Here is a 10,918-nt window from a genome sequence, read left to right on the forward strand (position 1 = left end):
GATCTCACAGTTCTGGAGACCAGGTCTGAAATCAAGGTGTCAGCAGGCCCATGCTCCCTTGAAGTAAAATCCTTCCTTGCCCCTTCCTAGTTTCTGGTGATGACGCCAATGCTTGTCATTCCTCGGCTTGGAGCTGCATCACTCTAATCTCTGCCTCTACCATAAATGGCATACTCCCTACGTGTCTGTGTCTGCACCATGTTTTCCCTCTTTTTATAAGGACACCAATCGTATTGGATTAAGGGCACACTCTACTTTATCTTAACTAATTACATCTTCAAAGACCCTATTTCCAAATAAGGTCACATTCTGAGGTCCTGAAGTTTAAGGCTAATTTTATATATCTTTTGGGGGGACACAAATCAACCCAATAGAGGCAGCAAAAAGAGAAATGCAAATTGAGTATGAATTTAATGCACAGAATAGCTGTTGAGAAGTCCAGTCTGCCTGCAAGAGATAGGCAACATATTTACTTCTAAACGTAATGAGAAAACATTGTCACTTGATTCAGAGTTTGTAAAATTTAAGGCAAGAAATTACTAAAGGAGAACACAGAAATTTGCACATTGATCATGAGGGAAATTTATCCTAAGAGGGCTGGTGAAATAGAATAGTGGGTGATCTAGAAAATAATATTATCAATAAAACTATACATGATATACATGATTTTTTTATAACAACTTAATTAGGTTAGATTTGCTTTCTCAAATTTATACAGTTCAGTAAAATTAATCATGGACAGGATAGGAATAATCTTGGGAAATATGACAGTGTCAGTGTATGCAGTTTTTTGATGCTATAATTTAATCATGGAATCCATGTTCCTGGATTCTAGAATATCTATCACAAATTAGAATATAAAATTTAGTGTATGAACATCAGACAAAAAATATTTTTATGTTTTAAAACTATTGTTAATTTCAATCTTGCAATTATCTCAATCTGAGATATTTTGTTACATCCTATTCTTAGAAGGTATTATATTGTGTGTGAATTCTAAGAATTTCCTCTGTAATCTAAACTCACATATCCACCTTCTTACTTCAAATCTCCACTGAGATGTATCACCAAAATCTAACATTGAATATGTCCCTAAGGCAACTATTTCACCTGTCAATATTCTTATTTTCCACAGTACAAATAATTTATCTTTTTGTTCTCTCATGTGGTTCCTGAACTTTCCTTGAGTTACTCCATATGGGGGAGAGGACAAGAGGAAAGCTATCCAGCAAACTATATTTGCCAGGCTCCCATACTAACTGGATTTAGTTTAGATATCTTTCTATCTTTGCCTAACTTCCATTTTCTACTAACAGCTTAACTACCAATTATATATATTTTTCCTAGTAAATGTCAGATAGCTTTTTTCCCAGCTGCTTTTAATATTATCACTTCATCTTTGATTTTCAACAATTTGATTATATTACATCTAGGTATGTTTTTCCTTGTATTTATCCCACTTGAATTAGCTGGCAATATCTTCCAACTAATATGGGAAATTATCAGCCATTATTTGTTCAAGTTTTGTTTCTATCTTAACTCTCCGTCTTCTCCTTCTGGGACTCTGTTTTGACCAATTTCCATGTATCCTTTATGTTTTGTTTTGTTTTGTTTTGTTGTGTTTGTTCTCTCTTTGTTTTAATTTGCATATCTTTTCTAATGGTGTATTTCTGAATTCAATATATAGCCTATCCTATGTTTGATCTGCTTTTAATCACATTCATGAGATCCATTTGATGCTTCTTTATTTTTTTAATTAATTAATTGTTTTATTGAGGTACATTGGTTTATAACATTATGTAAGGTTCATATATACAACGTTATAATTCAACTTCTGTATATGCACTCTACAGCATACTCATCACCAAAAATCTAGTTTCTATACCTCAATATACAGTTAACCCCCTTTACCTATTCCTCCCACTACCACCCTCCTTCCCTCCTGGTTCTGCCTTTTCATTTGTTTATAATTTCCTTTGATGTGCAGAATCTTTTTAGTTTGATGTAGTCCCATTTGTTTATTTTTCCTTTTATTTCCCTTGCCTGAGGAAACAGAACCAAAAAGATATTGCTAAGACTGATGCCAAACAATGTACTGCTTATGTTTTCTTCTAGAAGTTTTATGTCTTACAATCAAGTCTTTAATCCATTTTGAGTTAATTTTTGTGTATGGTGTAAGATAGTGGTCTAGTTTCATTCTTTCCCATGTGGCTGTTGAGTTTTCCCAATACCATTTATTGAAGAGACCTTCCTTTCTCCATTGTATGTTCTTGGCTTCTCTGTGTTAAATTAGTTGTTTATATATGTGTGGGTTTATTTATGGGCTCTAAACTCTGTTCCATTGGTCTGTCAGTCTTTTGATGCTGATGCCATGCTGTTTTGATTACTATAGCTTTGTAGTGTAATTTGAATCAGGGAGTGTGATACCTCCAGCTTTGTTATTTTCTTATCAGAATTGCCTTGGGTATTTGGGGTCTTTTGTGGTTCCATACAAATTTTAGAATTTTTTTTTTGTTCTATTTCTGTGAAAAATATCATTGTGATTTTTACAAGGATTGCATTGAATCTGTAGATTGCTTTAAGTAATATGGGCATTTTAACAGTGTTAATTCTTCCAATTGATGAGCATAGACTATCTTTTCATTTCTTTGTGTCTTAATTGTTTTCAACAATGTCATAATTTTTAGGCCTTTCACCTCCAGTAGTTCTGGGTGAGGAAGGAAGTGATAGAAAAAGTAGAGAAAGTTCATATGTATATGTATATCTATCTACCTACCTACCTACCTACCTATGTATCTATCTGTATATACATATATACATATGAAAACAAAAGCAAGGACAAAAAATAAATATTAAAAACTGTAAGTTACTAAAACTTTTCTGAAAAACGTTAAGAATTATATCTTCATTTTGAAAGGGAATATCATGTCTCAGAGAAAGTTTTCACAAGCAGCCAAAATCAAGACAAAATTGACCTAAGCTCAAATACTTTCACAAATGAATTGCTTTAAACAACTTAAAGATAATCCCAATACTACTTAAACTATTTTAAAGCATAAACAAAGGGAGAGACAACTTCCAAATTCTTGTTATAAAGTAAGTGTAATATTGCAAAATCTGATAAAAACGCTCTAAAGGAACCTACAAAACCAATCGTGCATGCGAATATCAGTAAAAATCTTTGATCTGTAAAGTGAATATGATTGCAATAAAAACACCATCTTTTTATTTTCTTGAGCTACAAAAGTTAATTATAACATTTATGTGAAAGGACAGACAAGAAAGAATAACCAGTAAACCATGAAAAGGGTGTTCTAACCCCCCACCCCATATGAAATGTATTTGAGTCCTCTATAATTAAAAGAGTAAGATATCGGAATATGAGTAGACCAGAATAGAAAATCTGAAAATAGATATATTTGCAAAGAAAAACTTCATATATTATAAATATAGCATCAGAAATCAGTGAGCAAAAAATATTATGTATAATTAGTAGTGTTGCAATAATGTCATAGCTATATGAAGAAAAGATAAGAAGATAACTTCACACTGCAAGTATTAGAAAAAAAATATGTGTGAATGCACCTACAAACTTGAAAGAAGGGAAAAGTCCTAAATGTGACTAATGAAATAGAATCAATAAAGGATAAAATTAATATTAGTTATGTAACTTGTCCAAAAAATATACATGACTGATAAACATTATAATCAACAAATAGACAAATGACAAAACAGTGAAACCTATTTTCAATGAAAAAGGTTTAAATGATGTCAGATCTATTCATTAATAGAATTTTAAGATGCAATATATTGTGATATAAACAAGCCAGATATTCAGATATTTCCTTAATATCTTTTACTCTAAAGATAAGAAGAAAATGCAAAGTGTCACTCTTCAGCAGCACACATACTAAAATTGGAATGATATAGAGAAGGTTAACTTGGATCCTGTGCAGGATGATAGGAAAAATTAATGAAATATTCTATATTTTTCGATACACTTAAAATTATTAAAATGTTATGTATATTCTACCACAATAAAAATAAATAAATAAATAGACATGAAAATAGAAATGAAAAACTTAAAATACTATGGTGAATAAAAGACAAGGACATTTAACAATTTTCTCAGTAATTTTAATTTTAGTAAAATATTAGTATTAGTATCATTCTGAGCTCATATTGATAGTAAGAAAAAAGGAAAATCTAGTTGATTAGATCAGTCTTAATAAAAACAATAAGAATGAAACTAGACATAATGTACCTCTTGATGTGTTACAGTAGGAAGCTCACAAACTCCTCCTATGAAGTAGTATTATCAAAATATAGAACAAAATTTGATCAGCTTTCTAAAATGTAAGTTTATTTTACAGGAAATAAAGTAGTACACAGACCATCTTAAGTGATACAAAAAATACAATAAGCAAAATCTGGAAGGTGCAAAATTATTATATAATCAATGCCCTTTCTTTCTTTATTGAATAAATTATAAGAAAAAAAGATGGGAAGCTTATAAATTAAAAGCAATTTAAACTATACCAATAAAATGCAGTATGCACTTTGTTTCCTGATACAAACAAAGTGATTGTAAATTAAAAATACTATAAGGTATTGGAGGAAATGTGAATACTGTGTATTTCATAACATTAAAAGAATTATAATTAATTACCTTAGGAATAATAAAAACATAGGAATAATGAGTTTTAAAGTATCTTAAATACATACATACTAAAGGATCTATGGATGCAATAAGTGATATCTAGGATTTGACTGAAAAGATATCTAGGGTGGTGTGTGGGATGGAGATCAGGTATAGACTTAGAGAAAAATTGATTGTGTTAATACTGGATATTGGATCCATGTAGTTTCATTATGTTACTTTTTTCTTTTATATATTTATATTTTTACATAATATTTTTATGAAGTACCAGCACTAGTATCATAGACAAAATATTAATGGGTGAGGGAAAAATCATTGTTTCAAGCTATTTACAAGACTATGAGAAATAACAATGAGAAAGAACCTAAGTTTATGTATACTTTATTTATCTTCTTTTAAAATCTTTTTTTACTTATATTGCTTCAACCCACTGTCCAATGAGCTCATGCTTTTGTATTTTAAAATGCATGTGGCTCGTTATACAGAAAAATTGTTAACTAAAAAATGTTGGTCAAATTGTTTTGTAATAAAGTACCATGTCTTGGCCATTTTTTTTAAACTTTAAGTAATCTTAAGGATTAGGCATTAAATGCCAAGTACTTTTTAAAGTACATTTGCTGTTTATTCTTCACCAGGGAGAAATCTGACCTCATTCCTTGTTCTAAATAACACAACAGTGCCCTAGTGATTAGCGTATCAGGTCAGATGGGAGAAAAACATATGGCTTTGCACTTTTAACAACATGCTCAACCTTAACCAGTTACCAAGGCATTTAAAGGCAAAACATAAAAGACGTCAATTTATTAAGCATGGTGGGCAATAAATTTTAAAAAACAAATTATATATTTATGTTACTAATACAGAAGTAACAGTGTCCTTCACTTTAAATGTGCAGTTCGATAGACCAGGGGCAACGGTCATTTAACTACCACCACAGTCAAGGTTTAGAACACTCCCATCACCACAAAAGCCCCCTTGTGTTCCTTAGCAGTCAGTCCCTGCCCCGACCCTTGCTTCTAAACAATCATTGATCTGCCAGAAAGCAAACTATGGTTTTGCCTTTTCTAGAATTTCATATAAATTTCATACAGAACCCTAGAGTGTGTAGTCTTAAGTGAGTGGCTTCTTTTACATAATTGCTGACCATGCAATACTGGAAAAGCTTGCTGTATTATTCCTGAGTGGCTTCTTGATATAATAGAGATAGCACTGAAAAATAGGGCAGAAGATCTTACTTCTCTCTCCCACCCCAGTCTGTGAACTAAGATATATATTTTTTTTTCTTTTTTTTTTAACTTCCCTTATTCAGCAATGGTAAGATGAGGAGGATAGTACTATTCTGTCTTCCTCAAGGCTGCTGTGTTAGATCTAATTAGAATGTGTAAAGTGGTTTCTAAAGTGTGACACATTACACAGGTGAATTCACAAGAAAAGTCTATTAGAAATAAGAGAAATGACAGCCTTTTAAAAGACACTGTCAAACAAGACTAAATGTATATTGAAATATAAGTTAAAAGTTCTATTTTTCACTGCAGAGATGGGAGTAAGATGGAGGGAGGCTATGAATGGATTTTATGAAGTTTTGAATAAAATAGGAGAAACAAACAAACTAGAATTATAAAAAGGAACAATATTAAAACTATCTAAATAAAAAACAAATAGGTAGCTTTAGAAATAAACTTTATTCTTTTAATTATTTTCTTCAACAATATCAAGAATTTATTCTACATAGGACACATTATCTGACAAAGTTATAGTTATCAAATAAAGTATATAATTCTTGTCTTCAAGTTTCATCTACTGTCCCTGTCAACATTGGAAAGGGGCAAATAAAAAGACTTTTAAATGAAATTTAAGGACAGGGAAATAATACTCTTCCACCAAATGAGACTATAAATATTTTGTGAATGTTGACATTTGTAACTTAATGACAAAAATATTAGTTTTTAAGTGTTATTTGTTTGTTTTACCCAGTGTCAAGAAAGAAGACAAGGATGTTCCTACATCCACATCACTGTGGTGGATCTCCTTTCCTGATCCATCTTTGAGGCCTGAAGTTCTCCTATCCCTCTCTATACCCTAGAGAAAAGAAAGCAACATAATTGTTAGTGTTTAGAGGTTTGAAAATTTCTGAGACAAAAGAGGAAGATGAGGAAATCTTATGATTCGCACAGGAGATGTAAGGGACCATGACACTTGGAAGTGGCCAAAGAATGGGTTATATGTGAAGATAGCTGGTCTGGGTCGGTCAAATTTTGACAGTTGAAGGAAAATCCAAGGGGAATGCCTGGAAGATCTAGTCAGTGTGGCAATTTTAGGTAGACTACAGACAGAATACTTGACTTTTTGCCTTTGTATGTTAGATAAATTACATGGAACTGTGGTAAAGAGCCAATTGAAAGTTTTTCAAGCATCTATGTGCTCTTACCCAGTAAATAAAAGGGAGAACCTTCGATCCACAACCACAAAATGTCAGATCCCAATAAGATGTCTGACATATCTTCATCAATGATGGTCTGAGGATAAAGAATTTGAGCCACTGACTTAATCCAGCTAATTAAAAAATAGGGCTGATTCCCCTCAATTTGGTCACTCTACTCTGGAGAAAAGACAAATATAAAAAAAATTAAATAAATTTCAAATGACTGTTTAGTATAGTAAATAAAGAAGTATGTAGCATAATGAACAAGAATTTTATTAGTAATGAAAGAGAGTGATTAGTGAGGACTGGAACACTTAAACATTTCAGGCAAAAGAAATTAATGTACATCATGGCAGAGTTGAACATTTAAATTAAGAGGTTAATAAAATAAAAACAGAAAAATTATGTAATGTGCTCAAATTTAGTAGTAGGAGTTCACAGAATCAAAGCCAGATTTTTCAACTATAAATGAGTATTCTACATGTTATAAAAAATTATAGCTCCTAAAATAATGGGCATTCCTTCATTTCTTTGTTCCATAATATTTATTGCATGCCTATGATGTGCTAAGTTCTGATCTAGCCACTGTAGATAAAGCAGTAAGCAAAACAAAGCAGAGAATAAAATAAAGTCCCTGCTTTCATTGAGCTTTTATACTAAAAGGAGGTTACAAGACAGAAAATAAACAAATAGAATTGACCCTTGAACAATGCAGGTTTTAGGGACACCAACCCCCACTGAGTTGAAAATCGGGTATAACATTATATTTGGCCCTCAGTATGTGCGGTTGAACATCCCTGGATTCCACCAGCCACAGATTGTGTAGTACTATAGTACATATTTATTTTTAAAAAATCTTTATTTAAGTAGACCCATGTAGTTCAAACCCATATTGTTCAAGGGTCAGCTGTATATGGCATATTGTCATATAATGCTGTGAGAAAATTATACAGGGTAAGCGCACAGAACAGGAGAGAGAATTATAATTTTAACAGGTGGCTAAGGAAGGCCTTTCTGTGGACGTAACATTTAAGGATTAGTCTAAATGAGATTTTTTAAGTAGAGGAATCTGTGGTTACAAAGACTCCAAAGGTGGGAATATGGAAGGCATGAAATATAACTGGTAAAGAGATTAGTGTAGCTAGAGTTGAATAAACCAGAGGAAGTAATTAGATTTGTTGATGAAGTCTATGAATTTCATATATTTATAGTACAAAAAAATTTAAATATGTCTTAGGATTTGAAGAGTGCTACTTTACTTACATAGTAGCATATAGGAAGTGCTACATAGCACGACATAGTAGTACTTAGTATAAAAGTAGAAAATTCTTTCTACTTTCATAGTAAATGCCTAATAAATCTGAATAAGATAATGCTTATCATACTAAGCTCTAAATATTATAGCATAATTTTCTTCTATACTAGCTTCTGATTCCCTACAGTTCAGTTATATCATCATATTCAAAGTATGTGACTGAATCTAAAAAATATTATTGGCATTTTAAGTCTATATTGAAAGATACATTTATTAATTAATGAATAAATGAATGACTATCAATTAACTGTTCTTGTGTAACAAACTATCCTAAAACTTAGTGGCTTATGCCAATAAGTTTGATGACAGACCGAAAAAAATGTTAATAGACACAAATGACCAAAGCTTACTCAAGAAGAAATGAAGAGCTCAAATAGTCCTATGTCTATGAAGAAATTGTATTCATAGTTAAAACTTTCCCAGAGGGAAAACTAATGATTCATATGTCTTTATTAATGAATTATACAAAATACTGTGGAAGAAATATCAATTCTTAAAAAAAAAGAAAAAAAAAAACTTCCAGAAAATGGAAGAGGCTGTACCTCCCAATTCTTGTGCTTAGGCAAGTATTACAGTGATACCAAAAACAGATGATATTATAAGAAAAGAAAATTACAGATCAATATCCCTCATCAACATGGGTATAGCAATCCTTAGAAATGTTAGTAAACCAAATTTAGAATATATAAGCAGGATAATATATCATGAGCAAGTGAGATTTATTCTGGGAATGACAGTGTTTCCAAATGAGATTATCATTTGAATCAGTAGGCTGAATAAAGCAGATTGTCCTCCCATTGTGGTTGGGCATCATCTAATCCATTGAGGGACTGCATAGAACAAAATGGTAGAGGAAGGGAGAATGTATTCTCTAACTTGAACTGCTGAGCTAGAATATCAGTCTGCTTCTGCCTTGTGTCGGGGGATTGCAACATTAGCTCCCCTGGTCCTCAGGCTTTCAGACTCAGAGTGAACTACATGGCTGGCTTTCCTGGGTCTCCAGTTTGCAGACAGAAGACTGTGGGACTTTTTCAGCTCCATATATGTGAGTCAATGAACCAATTTCTTAATAATAAATTTATAAATCAATCTTTCTCTCTATCTATATCTGTATCTTTACCTGTATCTCTATCTATATCTACATCTTCTACTGGTTCTATTTCTCTGAAGAACCTTGACTGATACAGTAACTCATTCAAACCAAAATTTTAAAAGAGAAAAAATTATCCATTCAATAAATACCTGAAAAACATTATAAAAGTCAACATCAATTTATGACAAAATTGCTTCACAAACTATGACTAACCTTACCTCATGAATAAAGAGTATCTATTAATAACTAGAGATAACATCATACCTTGTTGTTAAGGACTAAATGGTTTCCCTCTATGGTTAGGTCCAAAACAAGAATTTCTACTCATACTACTCCTATCCTATAATATACATACCAGTGCAATAAGAAGAAGAAAAGAGATACAAGGCATATAGATTGGAAAGGAAGAAAAGTCTTTATTCATAGAGGCCATGATTGTCTACATAGAGAATCCCAAAGAACCTATTAAAATAAGTGAGTTTAATTGGTTACAGAAAATAAAGTCAGCACACTAAAATCAGTTGTCTTATAGTAGCAATAAGCAATAGATGTTGAAATTTAAAAAAGAATACCATTTATAATACCACTAAAATATGAAATAGGGATAAATATTTTTTAAAAAAAGAACATGGGCACAATTTGTATAATAAAAAATATACTATATTGTTGTTAAGTATCAAAGAAGACCTAAGTAAATGGAAAGATATATCACATTCATTGATTGGAAGACTCAAAATTGTCACGATGTAAGTTCTTCTCAGATTGATCTATAGATTGAACACAACCCCAAAGAAAATCCTGTAAGCTGATTATATCTTTGAGGAAACCTATAAGCTGATTCTAAACTTATATGGAAAAGCAGATGATGAAAAAATTACCAAAACAACTTTGAAAAATGAAAACAAAATTAGGGGACTCACATTTCCAGATTTCAAGATTTTCTGTAAAGCTACAGTAATCATATAGTAGGGTATTGGTAAAATAATAGTTACATAATAATGGAACAGAATAAAATGACAGAAGTAAACCCACATGAATATGAGCAAATTGTTTTGAAAAAGTTGGAAATGTAATTCAGTAAAGAAATATTTTCTTCATTGATTTAGTGGTGTTGAAACAATTACACATCCACATGCAAGGACAATAATGTAAATATAAAAGTAAAATTTAAAACTTCTTTCTAGAAGAAAGCATAGGAGAAAATCTGTATATTGAGATAGTCAATTATTTTTTAGATAGGGCACATATAACCTTCTACTCTTTGCACAACAGAATTAAAAAAAAAAAAGGCAAACGATAGTCTCAGAGAAAACATTTGCAAAACACATTTAATAAAGTACCAATAAGCAGAATATACAAAGAAATCTAAAAAATTACTAAATGGGAAAGAAATAACCCAGTAAATATGGGTAAAATATATGAAAAGAT

The 10,918-nt window shown here is 31.3% G+C and overlaps 1 non-coding gene across 1 annotated transcript; it reads left to right on the forward strand.

The window, feature by feature from the left end:
- The first annotated feature begins 3,885 nt into the window (after positions 1-3,885).
- Positions 3,886-3,993, forward strand: LOC118893697. Its single transcript, XR_005019551.1, has one exon. It is a non-coding gene; the product is annotated as a U6 spliceosomal RNA (small nuclear RNA).
- The last annotated feature ends 6,925 nt before the right edge of the window (positions 3,994-10,918 follow it).

Source organism: Balaenoptera musculus, chromosome 3 (assembly GCF_009873245.2).
Source record: "Balaenoptera musculus isolate JJ_BM4_2016_0621 chromosome 3, mBalMus1.pri.v3, whole genome shotgun sequence".
Classification (NCBI taxonomy): domain Eukaryota; kingdom Metazoa; phylum Chordata; class Mammalia; order Artiodactyla; family Balaenopteridae; genus Balaenoptera; species Balaenoptera musculus.